The 21713-nt window shown below is 39.4% G+C and overlaps 1 protein-coding gene across 7 annotated transcripts in view; it reads left to right on the forward strand.

The window, feature by feature from the left end:
• The first annotated feature begins 10058 nt into the window (after positions 1-10058).
• The window catches only part of CSDE1 (cold shock domain containing E1), a 40434-nt gene continuing 28779 nt past the window's right edge, over positions 10059-21713 (forward strand). For 5 of the 7 annotated variants that reach the window (XM_012466644.3, XM_012466645.3, XM_012466646.3 and 2 more), the window contains exons 1-2: positions 10059-10148; positions 17737-18123. The gene's annotated coding sequence lies outside the window, so the exon portion shown is untranslated. The remainder of the gene's footprint in view (positions 10149-17736; positions 18124-21713) is intronic. The other 2 variants (XM_012466647.3, XM_012466649.3) reach the window with 1 other exon arrangement.

Below are 21713 nucleotides of genomic sequence, written 5' to 3' on the forward strand. Positions count from 1 at the left end.
TCTAAGGGACGGGCGCGGTGGCTCACGCCTGTAATCCTAGCACTTTGGGAGGCCGAGGTGGGTGGATCACCTGAGGTCAGGAGTTCAAGACCAGCCTGGCCATCATGGTGAAACCCCATCTTTAAAAAAAAGAATACATCTAAGTCAGGTCCAGCCAGAATATCTCCCTCCTGATTAACCCAACTGATTAGAGATCTTAATTATATCTACAGTAATCCCTTTGTCAGAAAAGAAATGTAAGTGACACAGCTTCTCATCACCACATTTCAACGATGCTTATGATGGGATGATATAAGACATGTATAGCGGCATGAGAATCTTGGTGGCCAGCTTGGAATTCTGCCTACCACAGTGACTTTTAGCAGCTTGGAATAAAATCCTGGAAACCATGAAGCACTTTTTGAGGAATGCTACATTATGAGTGTTCTTGGTGGGTTCAAAATAATTCTATGTGGGAAAACCTGGACACCTATGAACCAAAAAGACTCAGCAAGATCCACCAACGGATGGTGGACTAAAATTTGAGCAAAAACAGGATATTTATATGTTTGTGTTAGTACCTAGAGTTGCCATAACAAATGAACTCAAACTGGGTGGCTTACAACAAATTTATTCTTTCAGTCCTGGAGGCTAGAAGTCTGAGGGAGAATGTGTTCCATGCCCCTCTCCTAGCTTCTGCGGTTGCTGGCAATTCTTGTTCCCTGATTTCTAGATGTATCACTTCAATCTCTTGTCTTCATATGGCATTCTCCATGTATGTCTCTAGTCAGTGTATAAAATTCCTTCTTCTAAGGACACTACTCATTGGGATTCAGGCCCACTCTAATCCAGTATAACTTTATCTTAACTTGATTACATCCACAAAGGCCCTATTCTAAAGAAGATTACATTTTAAGGTTCTGTGTGGGAATGAATTTATGGGAGACACTATTCAGTACATTACCAAGGCATTGCCCCACCCCAAAATATTTACTGATTACAAAGGGAAAAGTAGTAATTTTACAATGGAGAATCTTGGTAGACATAAACTGATTAAGCTGACTAAGGTAAACATCATTAATAATACACTTCAACACCTAGGCACGGTGGCTCACACTTGTTATCCTAGCACTTTGGGAGGCCAAGGTGGGTGGCTCACCTGAAGTCAGGAGTTCAAGAGCAGCCTGGTCAATATGGTGAAACCCCGTCTATACTAAAAATGCAAAAATTACCCAGGTGTGGTGGTGGGCACATGTAATCACAGCTACTCGGGAAGCTGAGGTGGTAGAATTGCTTGAACCCAGGAGGCAGAGGCTGCAGTGAGTCAAGATCATGCCAATGCACTCCAGGCTGAGCAACAGAGCGAGACCTCATCTCAAATAATAATAATAATAATAATACACTTCAACATTATATACCCCTGATATTGATGCAATGAGAGGCACATAACCTCCATAGTCTTCTTCCAAATAATGCATTACCTCAATCTAATCAAGAGAAAACATCAGACAAAATCAAATGAGGGATATTTGCGAAGTAACTGACTGATACTGTTTCAAAGTATATCTATGTTTCCTGAGTCAGTGTCTTACTCTGTTACCCAGGCTGGGGGGCAGTGGCGCTATCTCTGCTCACTGCAACGTCTACCTCCTGAGTTCAAGCGATTTGTAGCCTAAGCCTCCAGGGTAGCTGGGATTGCAGGTGCCTCCCACCACGCCGAGGTAATTTTTGTATTTTTAGTAGAGATTGGGTTTCACCATGTTGCAGGCTAGTCTCAAACTCCTGACCTCAAGTGATACACCAGCCTCAACCTCCCAAAGTGCTGGGATTACAGGTATGAGCCACCGTGCCCAGCCTGTTTCAGTGTTAAAGTTGTAAAAGACAAAGACTGAAGAACTGTCATAGAAGGGAGAGAAAGGAGACAAAAACTAAATGCAGTGTGGGATTCTAGATTTGATCCTAGAAGAGAAAACGGACATTGGAGGAAAAGCTGGTGTAGTGCAAAATAAATTTATAGTTCAAGTCATATTATGTCAAAATTGATTTCCTAGTTTTGAAAATTGTTCTATAGTTATGTAAGGTTAAAATAGGGGAAGCAGGTACAGGGTTTATAGAAACTTCCTCTACTTTTTTTTTTTTTTTTTTTTTTGAGACAGAGTCTCAATTTGTCACCCAGGCTGGAGTGCAGTGGCACGATCTCAGCTCACTGTAAACTTCATCTCCCGGGTTCAAGCGATTCTCCTGCCTCAGCCCCCTGAGTAGCTGGGATTACAGGTACCCACTATCATGCCTGGCTAATTTTTTTATTTTTAGTAGAGACAGGGCCTTGTCATGTTGGCTACGCTGGTCTTGAACTCCTGATGTCAGGTAATCTGCCCATCGCAGCCTCCCAAAGTGCTGGGACTACAGGTGTAAGCCACCACGCCTGGTCTTCTGTACTATTTTTCTACATCTTCTGTAAGTGTAAAAATCTAAAAAAAAAAAAAAAATGTCAAGTACCTATCTGCCTATACAGGTTTTTTGGTCTTTTCTCCATTTTCCTTTTCTTTCCTATTGGCTTTTTCTTACTAAGATGTATTAATTTACTATATATTCATGATACCAATACATTCTTTTATATGTTACAAATATATATTGTCTGTTGATTTTTTAAACTTTTTTATATTGCCTCAAGATTAATGGAATTTTTAAAATATGGTCAAATTTATTACTAAAACGAAAGATTCAGAAGAGTTAGACTTTGTGAAGAAGTTTTAGGAATATCTTAACAAATTTATTTTGCTTCTTTTTAAAATTCATATACACACAAGAGGAATACCTGATATAAATCTATGTCTAGGCTGGGCACAAGTGGCTCATGCCTGTAATCCCAGCTTCAAGACCAGCCTGGGCATGGCAAAACCCCATTTCGGCAAATAAATACAAAAATTAGCCAGCCATGGTAGTGCATGCCTGTAGTCTCAGTTACTCAGGTGGCTGAGGCAGGAGGATTGCTTGAGCCTGGGAGGTAGAGGCTGCAGTGAGCTGAGACCATGCCACTGCAATGCAGCCTGGGCAACAGAGTGAGACCCTGTCTTTGAAAAAAGAAAGAAGAAGAAGAAGAAACAAGAAGAAGAAGGAAGAAAAAGAAGAAGAAGAAGAAAAGGAAGAAGAGGAAGAAGAAGGAGGAGGGGGAAGGAAGAAAGAAGTAAGTTTAAAATAGTTATTTCAAAAAATATAAAATAAAAATTCTAAGTAATGAAAGTTTTATTTCATAATTGTAGTAGTCCATTCTCATGCTGTTGTAAGTCATCCCCAAAACTGGGTAATTTATAAAGAAAAGAGGTTAAATTGACTTTCAGTTCTGCAAGGCTGGGGAGGCCTCAGAAAACAATCATTGCAGAAGGGGAAGCAAACACATCCCTCTTCACATGGTGGCAAGAAGGAGAATGAGTGCTGAGCAAGGGGGAAAAGCCCCTTATAAAACCATCAGATAGGTGGGACACAGTGGCTCATGCCTGTAATCCCAGCACTTTGGGAGGCTAAGGCAGGTGGATCACTTGAGGGCAGGAGTTCGAAGTCAGCCTGATCAACATGGTGAAACCCCATCTCTAGTAAAAAAAAATTCAAAATCAGCTGGGCATCATGGCACATGCCTGTAATCCCAGCTACTTGGGATGCTGAGGCAGAAGAATTGCTTGAACCCAGGAGGTGGAGGTTGCAGTGAGCCAAGATCACCCCATTGCATTCCAGCCTGGCAACAACAACAAAACTCCATCTCAAAAAAATAAATAAAAATAAAATCATCAGATATTGTGAGAACTCACTCGCTCTCATGAGAACAGCACATAGGGGTAAGCACCCCCATGATTCAATTACCTTCCACAGGGTTCCTCCCACTACATATGAGTATTATGGGAACTAGAATTCAAGATGAGATTTGGGAGAGGACACAGCCAAACCGTATCATTCCACCCATGGCCCCTCCCAAATCTCATATCCTCACAATTAAAAACATGATCATGCTTTTCCAACAATCTTCCAAAGTCTTAGCTCATTCCAGCATTAACCCAAAAGTCCAAGTCCAAAGTCTCATCTGAGACAAGGCAAGTCCCTTCCAACTATGAAACTGTAAAATCAAAAGCAATTTAGTTATTTCCTAGATACAATGGGGGTACAGACATTGGGTAAATACACCCTTTCCAAATGGGAGAAATTGGCCAAAACAAAGGGGCTATAGGCCCCATACAATCCAAAATACAATACAGCAGTCGTCAAACCTTTAAGTTCCAAAATGATTTCCTTTGACTGACTTGATGTCAAACCTTAAAGTTCCAAAATGATTTCCTTTGATTGACTTGATGTCTCGCATCCAGGTCACATTGATGCAAGAGGTGGGCTCCCCACGACCTTGAGCAGCTCTGCCCCTGTGGCTTTACAGGATACAGCCCCCCTTCCAGCTGCTTTCACATCTGGCATTAAGTGTCTGCAGCTTTTCCAGGCACACAGTGCAAGCTGTCAGTGGATCTACCATTCTGGAGGATGACAGCCCTCTTTTCACAGCTCCACTAGGCAGTAACCCAGTGGGGACTCTGTGTGAGGGCTCCAATCCCACATTTCCCTTCTGTACTGCCCTAGCAGAGGTTCTCATGAGGGCTCTACCCCTACAGCAGACTTCTGCCTGGACATCCAGGCATTTCCACACATCCTCTGAAATCTAGGAGGAGGTTCCCAAACCTCAATCCTTGACTTCTACATACTCACAGGCCCAACACCATGTGTTAGCTGCCAAGGCTTGGGGCTTGCACTCTCTGAAATAACAGCCTGAGCTATGCCTTGGCTTCTTTTAGCCATAGCTGGAGGTGAAGCAGCTGAGACTCAGGATACCATGTCCAAAGGCTGCACATATCCCAAAGTTGCACATATTCCAAGGGTGCATAGAGTGGCTCAGGAAACTATTTTTCCTTCCTTGATCTGTCCGCCTGTGATGGGAGGGGCTGCTATGAAGCACTCTGACATGCCCCGGAGACATTTCTCCATTGTCTTGATGATTAGCATTTGTCTCCTCACTACTTATGCAAGTTTCTATAGCCAGCTTGAATTTCTCCCCAGAAAATGGGTTTTTCTTTTCTACTGCATCACCAGGCTACAAATGTTCTAAACTTTCATGCTCTGCTTCCCTTTTAAACATACGTTCCAATTCCAAACCGTATCTTTGTGAATGCATAAAACTGAATGCTTTTAAGAGCACCCAATCCACCTTTTAAATGCTTTGCCACTTAGAAACCTCTTATTAACAGCATTTTAGTTCCAGACTTTCCGACATCTTCCTGTCTTCTCAGCCTTCAATTCTCTAGGAATTTCCAAACCTTCCCACATTTTTTTTTCCTCTTCTGAGACCTCCAAACTGTTCCCGCTTCCACCTACCCAGTTCCAAAGTTGCTTTCACATTTTCGGATATCCTTATAGCAGTGCCCAACTAGCTGCTGGTACCAATTTGCTGTATTAGTCCATTCTCATACTGCTATAAGGACACACCCAAGACTGGATAATTTATTTTAAAAAAGATGTTTGATTGACTCACAGTTCAGCATAACTGGGAAGGGCTCAGGGAACTTAGAATCATGATGAAAGGGGAAGCAAACACATCCTTCTTCACATAGTGGCATAAAAAAGAATGCGTGCTGAGCAAAGGGGGAAAAGCGCCTTATAAAACCATCAGATCTCATGAAAACTCACTATCACAAGAACAGCAGCATGAGGGTAACTGCTCCCATTATTCAATTACCTCCCACTGGATCCCTCCCATGACACTTGGGGATTATGGGAACTACAATTTAAGATGAGATTTGGGTGGGGACACACCCAAACCATATCAATAATGAAAATGACTACATATTTTCTTATTAGTAGTCCATAAATGATGACCTATCATGCAATCACTACTGCCTTGGATTCAATAAAATAAGTGTAATTTACTTATTCAATGAATATTGTTTAAATATTTACTGCATATGTAAGTCACTGTGCCAGGTTTTTGGGATACAACGATGAACTAGAGAATTGAAGCTTATGCTGTAGTTCACAGGGATGAGCAACAAGCAAATGGGAAGTGATAGTTTAGTTGGTACTTTTACTTTAGAAAAGGCCTTTGTGAGGTGGTAACATTTGACCTGAAATCTGAATGATGAGAAAGTAACAAAAGATTTGGGCTACACCATTCCAGGAAGAGGCAACAGTAAATTCATGGGCCTTGAAGTAGGAACAAACTTACAATGTTGGAAGAACCAGTGAACCAGAGGTTAGAGAATTTGGTGGGGACTAGATCATTCAGGGCCTTGAAGAGCACAGTAAAAGAGTTTGGATTTATGTTAAATACAATTGGATTTCATGAGGATTGAGTTTAAGTTAAATTATAAATATCCTTTTGTTCTACCTTTCCCTCCATTAACTGACTCCCAGAGCTACAATGAGAGATGGTTACTTTTGGTGCAGCAGTTTAGCATGTCCACATAATCCTCCCATTAAGTGCAATGTTAACATTTTAAAGGGAAGCATTATACAAAGCTTTTGCATTCTTATTTAAATTCTAATATTTTATTTTTTTAGTGTTACTATTACATTATTCTTATTTATATAATGCACTTTAACTGTTTAGAGGCCAGTAAAAGAATAAAAAGTTTTGGGTTGTAGGCCTATAGGACCAAATCTTAATTATTTACATTAATTCTTATGGAAATAATTCTTCTTTATGAATGTTTTTGCTTTAGAAGTATTATTTCTGTGTTGAAACCTTGGATGTGGACTCCTTTACCATCCACTATTACCATAATTTTATCTTGTTTACTTAATTAAATATTTTTTAAGACAGAGTCTCATTATGTTGCCCAGGCTGAGGTGCAATGGCACAATTATGGCTCACTGCAGCTGTGACCTCCCAGGCTCAAGCAATTCTCTCATCTTAGCCTCCTGAGTAGCTGGAACCACACATGCATCACCACACTTGGCTAATTTTTTTTTTCCATGACATTTCCCATCATTTTCACAACCTGGCTAATTTTTAATTTTTTTTTGTAAAGACAGGGTTTCTCCACATTGTCCCGGCTGGTCTGGAACTCCTGAGCTCAAGTGATCCTCCCATCTTGGCTTCTAAAGTCAGGGATTACAGGTGTGAGTCACCGTGCCCAGCCTATCATAATTTTATAAAAGAAGATCCTCTTTAGCTTTCCTAAATAGGAAGGACATACTGTCAGAATAAAAACAACTCTTAAAATCTGGAATAAATTTAGCCTTATTTAAGTTTTTAAAAAGCTCTACATTGACCTAATTTTTCTCATTCAACAGAGAAATGACGAAAATCTCACCCACTACTGCTCAAGAAAACCTTACAAACTGTAAGAAATGCTTACTTTTGATTCTAAAGTGGACTTCAGAGATAATGTGCTTATTGATGATTGTAGAGGGAAAAAAGCACACAACCATTATCAATTTCATTGTCTAAGTTTCTCAGAGTAGAAAACTAAGTATGGTGAATAACTAAAAATAATTTCTCAAATTTTTTTTTCTGATGGTTTCTTAACAGACTATCTTCCCAAAATCCATGTCACCCTGTTGTATGGGAGATGGTTTTCCAAAGTGATTTAACAAGTTTCTGATTTAATTTTAAAAAACAACAACATAAAAAGATAACCACCCATTTTTTTCAGTTTTTTATTTGATTTCAAAATTCATCTGAAAAAAAATCATTATGTAGTGATCTAAAAATGAAACCTACCTCTATTTATGAGTTTTATTTGTAGAAAGAGTAAATCATTTTAACTTGTGATTTACAGCAAATTGCTCCACCTGTTACTGTCTTTAATGTATTAGAAGCTAAAATGTATATTTCTGGATTTATACAGATTTGCATTTTGTGTTAAATGTAAATTGACATTAATTTTGGAACAAGGAGGAATTTTTTAAAAATTTAAAGGAATTTAAAGGCAACTGGGATATATTCAGAATGATGATGATGAAATGATCATATAATTTAAGAAGGTCTTCAGAAGCTATATGTAATAGTAGAAATCAAGGCTTTATCCTTTCTTATCAATAGTAATTGTATTGACAGTATTTAGTAAGAGGATTTTTTTTACATTTCCTATTCTTATCAATAGTAATCGTATTGACAGAATTTAGTAAGACTATTTTTTTTTCTACATTTTCTATTGCTGTGATATATGAGAATGTATGCTAAAAGTAGAATTACTTTTCAGTTTCACATGACTTCATGTCTAGTGCAAGAGCCTGGAACAGTTTCTCTATAACATAAGATTAGTATATACAGACCAGCTGTGTTGCAAGAAGGGGCAATCTCGATTTAAGAACTGGGTAAAGTGAACAAAACACCTGGTTTGAAATCTTTACATTCTGGTTTGGGTGCAGTGGCTCATGCCTGCAATCCCAGCACTTTGGAAGGCTGAGGCAGGTGGATCACCTGAGGTAGCGAGTTCAAGACCAGCCTGACCAACATGGAGAAACCCCATCTCTACTAAAAACACAAAATTAGCCAGGTGTGGTGGCACATACCTGTAATCCTAGCTACTTGGGAGGCTGAGGCAGGAGAATCGCTTGAACCTGGGAGGTGGAGGTTGAGCCGAGATGGCGCCATTGCACTCCAGCCTGGGCAACAAGAGCAAAACTCCGTCTCAAAAAAAGAAGGAAAGAAAGAAAGAAAGATGAAAGAAAGAAAGAAAAGAAAAGAAAGAAAGAAAGAAAGATTGATTTACATTCTATACTTTCCCAGGAAAATGTTCCAATTTCTAACAACTTCTCATACTGTTGTCAGTGCTATTTATTCAACAAGCTTTGGAGAATTGTCGAGACCAGGCACCGTCAGCAACCAGGGATGCAAAGATGAATGTCATAAGCTCTGTGCCGTTGTATTGCTACCGAGTAAAAACTAATAATTACAATAGCGTGAACTATGAAAGCACTGAAAATGAAGCAAATATTTGTGCTGAGGAAAGTGTGGGAAGTCATCAAAGACAGCAAAGGGGCTTTGAGGTGTTATGCATGGGACTGGACACCAGCAAAGTTGGACTCCAAAGTTGGAGAGGAAATTTTTGAACAGAAATGGGACACTGCTTCCTGTTAGAATTCAAGAGGTTTGAATTGGAGGTTATCTTTCCTTCATTGCACTTATTTCAAAGTGTATGTTTAGATTTGTTTTTGTGATCATTAATGATGCTAGGCTGAAAGTTCCCTGAGGACAAGAGTATATCTGTTTTTCTTTACAACTTTATACTTCCCCGTGATTACACATACAACATGTCAAATAAATGTGTTGTAAGCAAAAAGTGGGTAGAAGAGTTCTCAGGAGACTGGTGGCTCATTATTTATCCAATACTGTCTAGTGAGAGAGCCACTGAATCTATGAAAACAGAAGCATTGAATCTGGGAAAAGCATTTCTCTCTTTGCTCTGGTTTCAATCTTTTAATTAATGATTCACCCTCTTTTGTTACCTGATACAATAGGAATATCTTTGGTAACTAGAAAGGTCGGTTGACTGAATTTGTTTCTTTTTGTTTAGTGATTATGCAGTCTTGCTCACTCTTGTGCATCTGTTGCAATGTTGTTCATGGAAGGCAAAGGTCTCATTTAGATTTCCAAACTACCTTGCTAAAAAGCTGACTCTATGCTAACGAAATTCGTCTAATGTAGTAGACGTAAGAAAGAATGCTTGCACTATGAGAAGAAATTGGTATGAGGCCCTTCCGGATTTTTGCTGGGAAAAGAGAAATCATTTTTTATGACTCTTGGATATGCCCTCAGATTTGTTCGCCCTCAAGGTTTACCCCATTATTGTGGGCTAAAACGTATTCAAACGCTCAGACTAAATACGCCTAAAGCCACCAACTACCCCTAGTGTCCAGGAGGAGTCAGTAAACACCAAGATAGCTTCCCGCAGCACACCCAAGTAGGAATGTAAAGGAACGCAGACACCATGTTGGTTGTGGTTAAGTGCAGTAAACTGCTTGGCGTCACTCAGCCCTGCTGCGCAAGCGTATTAAGAGTACGTTTCACCCCGCCCCTTCTCGTGCACGCGCTCGGAGTCCCCCCAACTCTCGCGAGAGAAGCGAGATTTATTCCTACGTACCGGGCCGTGCTGCTTATGGCGGCGCTGGAGAGGGGGCGCTGAGCTGTTGGGGTGAGTACGACCTCAGGGTCCAACTGGTGGTAGCAAGAACTCAGGGGAAGGGCTGATGATAAGACCAAGGCTAAGGGGAAAACCTTATGAGTCAAGGTGGACACTCGTAGAGCTCTAGGTAGGGAAGAAGGCACCCTGATTCCCTACCCTGGGCTTTTTCATATGTCTCCCGTTCAACCGCCTGGGCCTCACGTTAGGTCGCAGAGCTGAAACGAGGAGTTGAAGCCAGCCGGCTGCCCGTGGTGTTAGTGGTGGTGGTGACTTAAAGTGGGGGGAGGGAGCGAAAATGGAGGCTCCGACCGCAGCCAAGATGGAGGCAGAGGGTGCGGGGCTCGGGCGCGGAGGCTACTGGGAGCTGTAGTCTGGCTGCTTCCCCCTCTGCGCCTTGGCTGGGGAAACGGGAACTACATGTCCCGGCGGGCGGGGCGAGGGGGTGGTGGCGCGGTCCTTTGTGTGAGGTTGGAAGAGCCAGAGACCGAGAAGAGGGGCCTACTCTGACTCTGGACCCTATAGTTTCCTGGCCGTTACCTGCTTGGAGATCTGACTACCAGTACCAGAGCGCAGTGCGGCAGTGGCGCCTTCTTTGTGTATAGACTGAGACCCTGCTCCATCTAGATATCTAGGAGAAGTGCTTAAAGACATCTTTCCCCAGCCACATCGGGCACAGTATCGTGGCGGAATTGACATCATTACTCCAGTCACCTAGAACTGGGTCTCAGCACCCAGCCTTCCCCTCGTCGTCTCCTCTTCGGCGTCTTGAGAAAGGAAGCCAGTCCCTAATCTTTTAGGCACGTGGCTCCCACCCCTCTATCTTGGGGAAAGGGCGTACTCCTTGAAAACTCAGCGGTGTCCTCCCTTCCACCTCCTCTAGCTCTCATGGTGTCAGCGCCTGGCCCACATTGTGCAATGAACGGCCTAGCTTCGTCATTCTGTGTAAAATTTTTTAGAGTTCCCCCGTCGGAGACAGCTTCACATTTTTACCATGATGTTTTATCAGTACGAAATCTTAGTGCCAAGGTTCTTTTGCTTTAAGGTTTTCCCTTAGAAACATCCAGATGGCAGCTGTCTTGATTAACTCACAGGTGAGGCAGAGAACGCTCCCTGAAACAGGCTTCAATCTGCAAAGACAATCTGAACGTTGTTGGGCAAGTTAATTTTCTTGTTCAGTGAAAGAATATGGTGCTCTTCAAACAGTTGAGAGACAGGGCGGAGAGGGAGGGAGAATGCCCAAAGGCCCTGTGGTAGTTAAATCTTTTTGAGAGACTTAAATTTTCATCAGGCTGGTATGAGCTGGCAGTTCTCAGCCATTGCTGCTAACCTACTTTTTTAAAATACAGGTTTCAAATTATAGCCCACAAATGTTAGCTACTCTGTACTAAAATGCTGAGTAATTTTCATTTGGAGTTAGAAACATTCTTGATACTACATTGAACACATACTTTAGTTTTCTTTTGGTACTAACCAATAATGGATATATTTGGTGTGGGTAAGGACGGGGTTTATATGCTTGAATAGGCATATACCTGAGTCATAAAACCTAGATAAACATTTGGCCTTCTTTTTGTTTCGTTTTAGCCCTAGGACTAAAATAAGAGAAGGTAATAGTTTGAGTGGTTTAGCAGCTGCTCTGGATGTTTATCATCGAGATGAGTATTTATAGCAGCTGAGTTGAAAACTAAAGTATTTGAGGCACAGAAGATAGGTTTTCTTTTTTTGTAAATAAGTTCTGACTTAAGTGTGACCTTTAGCGAGTGTGGTTGAAAATCGAGTAAAGTCCTAATAAATCAAAATTGAAAGTGTGAAAGCTGACCTGTAGTCCTGCTTTAACCCCTACCCCATCTTTCCCCTCCCCCGCAACCTGAAGACACATTGTGTAGGGTCATCGAGTTTTGTTTTAAACAAACAAAATGCTAAAATATCAAATTATGCTGGAGTATATATAACATAAAATTTAGTGTTACAGTTCAGTGGCATTAAGTCTCTTGACATTGTTGTGAGAGGCATACTTTCGACACGGTAGTTAAAACATGGAAATTTTGGACCGATGTTCTTTTGGACAGATTTTTGAGGAGTTGCGTTTCAGAACGGTATTGCAAAATGAGATAAAAATCTTGATCTTGTTAAGTAAACAACGAATTGATGTGCATTCTTAGCTTTGTCTTTTCAGAAAACAGAAGAGGAAGCACTTTGAGACCTATTTTGTAAGCTAGACTGTCTTAAGTGGTGAAACTACTGTGGTGAGAGTGACTTGTTAAATCCCTTCGGCTCCGTGAGGATTTTAAAAATTCCTTTGTTTTGATATTAGAATGTTTTCCACTTGCATGTATGGGTACCTAGTTAAAAACAACACAAAAGTGTTCAATATTTTAATGTCCATTTATGCTGAGGTAAAACATCAGTGTGTGGCTGAAAATAAATTGATCATCAGTTTCCCTGTGTTGCACATGGAAGCTATCCGTTGATTTGCAGCTAAAACCATTACATACCTGTCATTTGCACTCTACTTCTCCAATTTAGTAACAACAAGCACCTATGCTAGATACTGCCTACTTTTATTAGTGAAAATCTTTGTTCAGTAGCCTTACGTTTATTTTCTATTGCTTTAATTGGCACAGTAGTGCTTTTTTATACCCCTGCTCAGTTTGTACCTACTCTGTGGAACATGGTAGCTGCCAGCCATGGGTGGCTGTTGTGCACTTGAAGTGTGACTAGTTTGAATTGAAATGTGCTGTACTTGTACAGTAACATTGGATTTCAAGGAATGTAAAAATCTGAATTTTTTATATTAATTGCCTGTGGAGAGTAACATTTTGGATATAATTGGTTAAATAAGACATTAAATTTCCATCTGTTTCTTTGGACTGTAATATGGTTACTAGAATTACAATTACACATGTGGTTTGCACTGTATTTCTATTGGACACTGCTGGTCTGTTGTTTTCTGATGTGTCTAGAGTTTCTTCAGCATCTTCCCACACTGCCATTTGTACTGCTTAAAAGTATTAGACTTCCAGGCGTATGTATAAGCAGTTAAGTGATAGATAATTTTAAATATCTCAGTAGCTGTTTAGATAATAAACAACCCAGCGCAGTTGCTACTACTATACAGATACAAAAAGATAGTTGCATCACTTTGGGTTTTAATTTTCACTCTACAGGTGACTTAGATTTGGTTGGTTAATTATGTAGATTTTATCATTTAACTTAGATATCCTAAAGTAAAAATGAATTAAAACCTATTAAGCACTACAGTTATGAACTGTGGTGCTCAAAATGTCAGGTAAGGTAATAGAGGATCTTTTCAGTCCTATGCTATCTATTTGGGTCTTTGTTTTTTTGCTCAAAAGAAAGTACTGCCCGAAGGAAGTAGGTTAGGTGAGCAGACTTTTTTGTAGACTGACTTATGGCTTAGCCTTTCATTAACTTTTCCAAAAGTGAGTGTTGCATATACTTTAAAAATAATTTGTCAAAATGATGAACTAGGTAGTGTGATACATTTTAGATGGATTACTTACCATATAAATGTGTTTGTTAGTTTAACCTGTATTGATTTAGTGCCTACTATGCCATGGTTTCTGCTAGGCCTTTGAGGTAAAACAGCCAACTAAGGAAGACATGAAATAAAAGAGGTGGTTGCCAGGCATGGTGGCTCACGCCTGTAATCCCAACACTTTGGGAGGCTGAGGCGGATGGATCACTTGAGGTCAGGAGTTCGAGATCAGCCTGGCCAACATGGTGAAACCCCATCTCTCCTAAAAATACAAACATTAGCCAGGTGTGGTAGCACACACCTGTAGTCCCAGCTACTTGGGAGGCTGAGGCAGGAGAATTGCTTGAACCCAGGAAGCGGAGATTGTAGTGATTAATAATACTATTTCCATGCTGAGCAAGGGAAAAGGAGTTATTACTTAGCAGTCAGGGAGATTCTCAGATACACATTTAAATTGTTCCCTAGTGTTTTTATTGGTACTCTATGGTAGCTTTGTGGGGGCAATTGTTTTGAGTTGGCGACTTGCTCTGTTGCCCAGGCAGGAGTGCAGTAGCACAATCATAGCTCACTGCAGCATCAGACTCCTGGGCTCAAGCGATCCTCCTGCCTCAGCCTCTCGAGTTGCTGGGACTACAGGTGCGTGCCACCACACCCAGTGAGTTTGTTTATTATTTGTAAAATTTTTTGTAGATACAGTATCTCACCATGTTGCCCAGGCTAGTCTCAAGCGATCCCCCCACTTCAGCCTGCCACAGTGCTGGGGATTACAGGCGAGAGCCACTGCCCCAGCGCAGTACCCAGTGTTTCATGTGACTTAAGTTTCAAGCTTTTAGGGAGATGGAGGAGATACACTTATATTCATAGGGTTAGGGCAAAAGAGGTGATTTGTATCACCAATAAATGTTAATCTGGGCATGAGTGGATAGCCATTTGTATTAAAATGCCTGACCAATACCTTGAAGTTTTATTGAGTTAACTATAAAAATCTCATAGCTGTGAAGATGTTAATTCAGCCAGTAAATTATTGGTGGGTTTGTTTGAGCTTTAATAGCTCCTGATAGACCTGATTCGTGCCTAGGAATGGCCCTGCAATACTCCAGAGTTTCAAGTCCAGAAATCTTTTTTTTTGTATTACTTAATCATGGACTTGACAGTTCTTAATATAATACAACTACCTGGAGTGGGTTAATCCAGTTTAGGTTTTTCAAGATAACTTGTTTCCTCTATCTTGAGTTCTTTGGGTTCATAAATAGACCTAAAGTATTAAGATAAAACCAATATACACAGTCTGTATTTTTTAAAGAAGAGATTATTTCTTGATTGGATAATTAAAACTTTATACAATTAAAGTTGATATAACTGTTTACACTTGAATTGTGTCCTTTTGCTTATGGATTAACTACCTTTTTGATTTGATTGTTTATGGCAGCACTGGATTAGGTGCTAAAGGGGGCTGTGATAAAGAAATTTGAGTTTGCCTCTCAGAAATTTGAAATAGAGTTGGAGGAACAAGGTAGATAAAAATACGAAGTAAACAGAGTACAGGAATTTCTTGGTACCAGTTGCTGCAAATTGCTTGATGCAGGCAGTGGATATTACTGCCCCATTCATTAGTGGGAATTAAGGTAATAAATGAGTCTGCTGGAATGGTCAAGAAAGGCTTTTTTGTCACCTTGAAGATCACAGCATTGTATTTTTTTGTGGGAAGACCCATATAAGCAAGGAAGCTAGAATTCAGGAATCTCCCAAGAGTTGTGTTAAGGATTAGGTGAGGGAATGGACTTTTGGGAGAACCAGAACACAGTAGAGAGTAAAGGTGGAAGGTAGAATAGAGACACCTGAATGGTAGTACTTAATCCTGGCTGGAAGTCGGAAACACCTGGGGCAGGGAGTGAGGGGCGATAACAACGCCTGGCACCTAACCTAGTGTAGTTAAATTTAGAATCTCTGTATGGGACTCTGGCTTTGATTTTGTTGGTTTTTGTTTGTTTAAGGTTTCTTAGGTGGATGGTTAGCCAGGATTAAAAACTTCCCATCTAGAATGCTGGAAAAATAACTGAAGATGTTTGACAGGGGAGATAAGAGTTAAAATTGGAGGGTTTTTGTTTTTCGAGACAAGATTCTGATCTGTCGCCTAGGCTGGAGTGCAGTGTCACTATCTTGGCTCACTGCAGCCTTGACTTCCTGATCCCAAGTAGCTGGGTCTACAGGTGTATACCGTCACACCTGGCTAATTTTTTGCATATTTAGTAGAGATGGGGTTTCTCCATGTTGCCTAGGCTGGTCTTGAGCTCCTGGGCTCAAGCGGTCCTCCCACCAAGGCCTCCAAAAGTGCTGGGATTACAGGCGTGAACTATCTCACCTGGCCAAAATTCAAGTTTTTGATAGTCTGGTGGTGGTATATGACAGGAAATGGAAAGTGTGGACACTGGAAGTTGGCAGATATATTAGACACCTGAGCTAAAATATGTCACTTAGTAGGACAAGAAATGAATACAAAAGATATCTTGAAGGAAATACTAATACAACTTCATTGGGTGTGGAGATGGAGAGGGAACGAATTAAGATAATTAAAGAAGTGGTCCTACCTCAAACCAGTTATATTACTCTAGGAGTCAGAGCTGGGCATAGGTATTACTTTAATGCTTTCCAAATATTTGAACATCATTACCCTAAACTAGTCTGGATAATAGGAGAATGATCTAAGTAAAGTGGAAAGATCAGACAAGTGAAACATTTGGTATTTGAATGAACAATATAAAGTCATGGGATGTTAGATAATAGAAAATGGCCAGATTAGCTTTTATTGGATTTTTATTTTGCATGTGAGGAAAATGAAACCTAGATATATTAAACAACTTGTCTGTGGTATTTGCTAGTACCGGTGATTGGTTTTAGGCTCCTCTGAGCTATTTCATCAACTCTGACTTGTCACCCGATAGTCATTCTTCTGATGTTTTCAAATATATTATCCATTTCTCAGCATGTCCATCTTTGTCTTCTCATAGAAATAATTTTCATTAACACCATTTTGTTAACATTGGAGTCAGTGCACAATAATTGTTTATAGCTAATATAAAGCAGAAATCTGTGATTTTTACTGATAAATACATTTCTGTAGACATTTCTCATCTATTTACTGCAGCAGTGCAAATGAGATTTCTATTTGCTCACTAAGTCATCTCCTGTAGGATTTCAAGACATAATACCATTTTTATCAAAAACTAAGGCACTGTTCCCTGTTACATCAAGTTGAAATGCTTCATAATCTGGCTCCACTACACCAGCCCAGCCCTCTGTTTAGCCAGGCTAGCCTGTTGATTTTCCTCTGAAACAACAAGCCACACGTGTTGCCACAGGCATTCATGCAGAAGACTTCACTTGATGCTAGGCTTAGGAAATCATATAATGCATAGTCGCTGCTCTGAAGAAACTTAGAATTTAGTGGCATATTCTGGCTTGGCTTATGTGCTATTTCATACGGAGAATACTCGGCTATTTTCTTTCTCTTAGAATTCTTCCTAATTTTCTAGGTTCAGTTCAAATTCCACTTCTTATTTAAAAGCCTTCTCTGTCCTTACCATGTTGCTTTGATGTACATGCAGTTGTGAATTAAAAATACATAGTATTTCTAGATAATCTGTGATATAATAGGTACCTAGATACTAATTGAACAAAATAATTTTTGGCATTTTGTCCTATACTCTGGTTTTTTTTCCATGTATAAATCTTGGTTCTCAGCAAGATTGTCTATGCTCTCATAGCAGGAACTTCTTTTATGTTTTTCCCAGAACTAGATCCTTACAAAATACTTGTATTAAATTAAATATTATGCCATTTAACTGAGCTTATTTGGGGGAAGAGGTCAATAAAGACTATGGAATAATTTGAGGTCTTGGGTATGAGATACCAAAGGAGGTAGTTGTTAGTAATTGAGAGATTGCTGCAAATAACATTACATGAGCGTGCTTCCAAGTTTTCTGCATTACTTGCATGATCCATGAGTCTAAGTTAATGAAATGAGTATGTCCCTCTTCTCACCCACTGTCCCTGATTATTTTATATGTTATACTTAATGTCTCCATTTTTTACCTCTAGTATGAAGTGTAACAGAACAGACTTTACCACCTGAAACTGCTGCTTCAAGTTCAGATCAGGCAAGGAACAAACCTCGTAACAACTAACAAGACCAAAGAAGAGTACACTTAAGTTGAAGACACAAAACTTGATCTGAAACAAGAAGTTTGTGCCTACTCAACAGCTTTGAAAGAGCACTTCCCAACGCTGCTAGTAGTCTTTGTTTTCTTCAGTGCTGTACTGTGAGATTGCCCGGTGCAGCAGCAGTTGTATTCTTTATTAGCTTGGTAGATCATTTTCTCTCGCTCTTTTTTTTATTACTAGCAACTTTCATCCTTTGAAACGTGTGCTGAAAAAGAAGAATCAGCAAATACTACTGAAAGTGCAATATTTGATTATCACTGCGAGGTAGGTTTGTAGTTTCCTATTAAGAATCCATAATTCTGGATTTCCTGATTATTTGGTCAAATATAAAAATCTTTTCTAAAGGTATTCAGAAGACAGTTTTTCTTTTTTCTTTTTTCTTTTTTCTTTTTTTTTTGAGACAGTTTTGCTCTTGTGCAGGCTAGAGTACAATGGCATGATCTCAGCTCACTGCAACCTCTGCCTCCCAGGTTCAAGCAATTCTCCTGCCTCAGCTTCTTGAGTAGCTGGGATTACAGGCGCCCACCACCACGCCCAGCTAATTTTTTGTATTTTTAGTAGAGACAGAGTTTCATTGTGTTGACCAGGCTGGTCTCGAACTCCTGACCTCAGGCGATCCACCTGCCTCGGCCTCTCAAAGTTCTGGGATCACAGGCATGAGCCACCATGCCCAGCCTCAGAAGACAGTTTTTCTTTTCTCAACTAGTATAAAATATCAACAGTGTCTCTTCTTAGGTAAGGACAGTATTTATGGTCAAAACTGAGATTTTTCACACCAGATTATATTAATACATGCTGATCTCTCTTGACTTACTAGTCTCTTAGAGAAGCCTTGTTTGTACTACTTAGAAGTTAGGATTTCCGATAAGAATGTGTATCTAGTCTTTCTATGGGAGTTTTTGAAACTTTGGTGATATTTGGTACTGACATCTGTTTCTTTCTCTACTCTCTTCAGTGTTAGCTTCTTGAGAGAAGAACCTTGCTTTATTATAATACCTACATATACAGTGCATATTTGTGAATGAATAGTTGACATGCCTACCATATTGTACGGCATTGCTAGTGCTGAAACACAACGAATGAATAAGATATTAATGGACTTAAGATTTAGAACAATTTATTACAAAATATCACAGTTTAATATAGGCTAGAAGATATTTATAAAGTATTAAGACTATAACTGAAGCTGTTCCCTTGGAGGGAAGGAGGAGAGTAAAGAAAGCCTACAGAGAGGGATATTTGAAGGTGAGTAGTACTTTGTTAATAGGGAAAAGAGACATTGGTAGAGGTATAGAGGTAACAGAATTAGCAGATTCAGGGAGACCTGAAAGCACGTGATGTATATTGAGTTGTCCATTATGAACAGAGTGGAAAACACAATTTTGTTGGAGTTATGAAAGGGAAGTTTGCTGGAGGCTTGACCCAATATATTTGTCTTTATTCTGTAGGAGAACCATCAGATGTTTATCAGCAAGGGTTTAATGGGTTTCTCCCCCCAAAGTAAAATAGCTTTATTGCTTCACATTTTATAGTAATATTCAAAAGTGTACCTTTAAAAGACAAATGGTGATACTTTTGAGGGAAAGGCTGAGGTTGGGAAGACCTGTCAAAAGCAGTGGTTCAAGTATAAGGAAGATAAAAGCTAGGGTGTAGGTAGAGAAAAAGGTAGATGCTAGATGTTCTGATGGTAGAATTGACTTGGGGATCAACCAAATTTGAAGATAAATGTGGAGAGAATGACTTTATCAAATCCAGTTGTCCAAGCTAGAAACCTTCATTGTTCATGGAATAGGGAAGTTAGAGTAACTTACCAATATTAACATTATTGTGGAAATATATTGTATTCATTAGATAGCAATCTGAAATTGAAGGAAATATGCTAGTATGGAATGTTAAACAGTGGTTAACTTTGAGGGTAGGATTATGAAGAGCAATTTTCCTTTTTAATCTTTAGTTTCCAGATTTTCTAAAGTTAGTAGATATAAAGGAATTCGGAAAGGAGTCATCAGTTTATAGGTAATAAAGGAAGAAGCACCAATGAAGAGAGCATTTAAAGAAGTAGAAGAAGTCAGGAGGAAACACCAAATAAGATAATTTCAAGAAGTCAGTGGGAAACATTTTTTTAAATGCTACAGAGGTCAAATAAAATGAAGAATGAAAATAGGTCGTTCACTTACAAAAGCTTCATTGCTATTTCAGGAAGCACTTAGGACTTTAATTCCAATTTATTGAAGGATTGTGTAATAGTGTTGATGACCTTACTGTGCACCAGAATTAGTCCTTAACGACTAAAAACTACCAGTATATATTCAAAGAAATGCTTTTTGTTTAGCCTAATCTTTGTATTGTGAAGATCAGTCGTGATTGTACAGTTGTGAAATGGTTCAGTTAAAGGGGGCACACAGTTGAGGAAACAGATTTGGTAATGCAGTGGAACACCTCAGATTTTTAAAGGGGGGTTTGTAAAATCAGTAAAAATTGTACATAATTGGGAACAAATTTACATGGAAGGGTGGAATTAGCCATACAATGACAAGAAAGAATAAGGCTTATAAAACATTTGTTTGACATGTGAAAATAGACATGAATTGTTTGGTGAATGATTTGATCGAGGTAGACTAAAGGTGACAAGACAGGAGAGAAGCCAAACTAGGAAATTCCTGTTGTGCTTCTAGTTTTTTTCTGCTGAATACAGTAATTTGCATACTTAGCAAAGCAAGAGAAAACTGAAGCCCCAGATGAGTGAGTAAATAACAGGATTACTTGGTAGATGCTAGGGTGCTAGTTGCTAGGTATGTGATGGTAGTCAATTAAATAGAGACCTGTGACAGGAACTGTAAATGTCCCGATTTTTCAATCAGATGTGGGAACTATTGAGCTTACTTTTCATCCCTAGCGAAAACCATAGAACCAATGAATAAAAAAACTTGACAGAATAGCTCATGATAGCATAATGGTCAATGTGGAGAAATGTTGGATGAATAACAATTAAGAGGTTAGTAACCAACTGATTTTAGAGAAGTCTCCAGGTGTATGCTGCCAGGTGCTATCTTTGCCCTGCTTTTTTCGGAGACCTAATAAGTAGTTACATGAGTACCTGTGTGCTAAGTAAGCACTTATTTTAGGCTTTTTACATGAAGCAACTCATTTAATCATCTCAACAACTCTGTGAGACAGGTATTAAGGTAGGAGAATAAATGATTAAAAGATAAACTACACAGAGCCTGATAATTTTTAAATTAGTCACCAAATTGGAATACCAGATTAACCAACAGAAGGCATTCATTCTAAAACCATTAGGTTACAGTTTTTTTAGGAACAAATAATCAATTACAGAGGAACTGAAAGAAAACCTGATTTTGCTAATGTGATTTGTGAAGAAACGATGGGGATATTTTTTAGTTATACAAAATTATAAAACTTCAGTCTACAGAATCAAGGGGTGTAATCACTCAGTATTTGTTGGGTACAATAAGAATAGTAGTGAAATGCACTTTGATGAGTTATTATTTAGAAACTATCCAGAAGACAGCAGTTAGTATGAAAAAAGGTTGTGTTCAGAAAATTGAAAAGAAACAGTGGAAATCAAGGGAATATATGTTGATACTGAGAATACAGAGTGGTTTTCTAAAGATCTTATGGTGAAATAGGCTACCTTTTTCAAAATAATTCTTTGACAATCAGTAGAAACTAAGCAGTCCAAATTAGGGAGAAAAACAGCTTAGATGCTGTAATAAGAAATTACAAAGCATAGATTTCCACCTCCCCCCGCAAAGGAACTTGAAAACCGGTTAGGTGCTCCCACTTTACTTTGAGGAATAAATCCCAGAGTTGTTCAGAGTTACTTGAGAGTC

Source organism: Aotus nancymaae, unplaced genomic scaffold, assembly GCF_030222135.1.
Source record: "Aotus nancymaae isolate 86718 unplaced genomic scaffold, 86718_ANA_hifiasm-v0.15.2.pri h1tg000007l, whole genome shotgun sequence".
Classification (NCBI taxonomy): Eukaryota; Metazoa; Chordata; class Mammalia; order Primates; family Aotidae; genus Aotus; species Aotus nancymaae.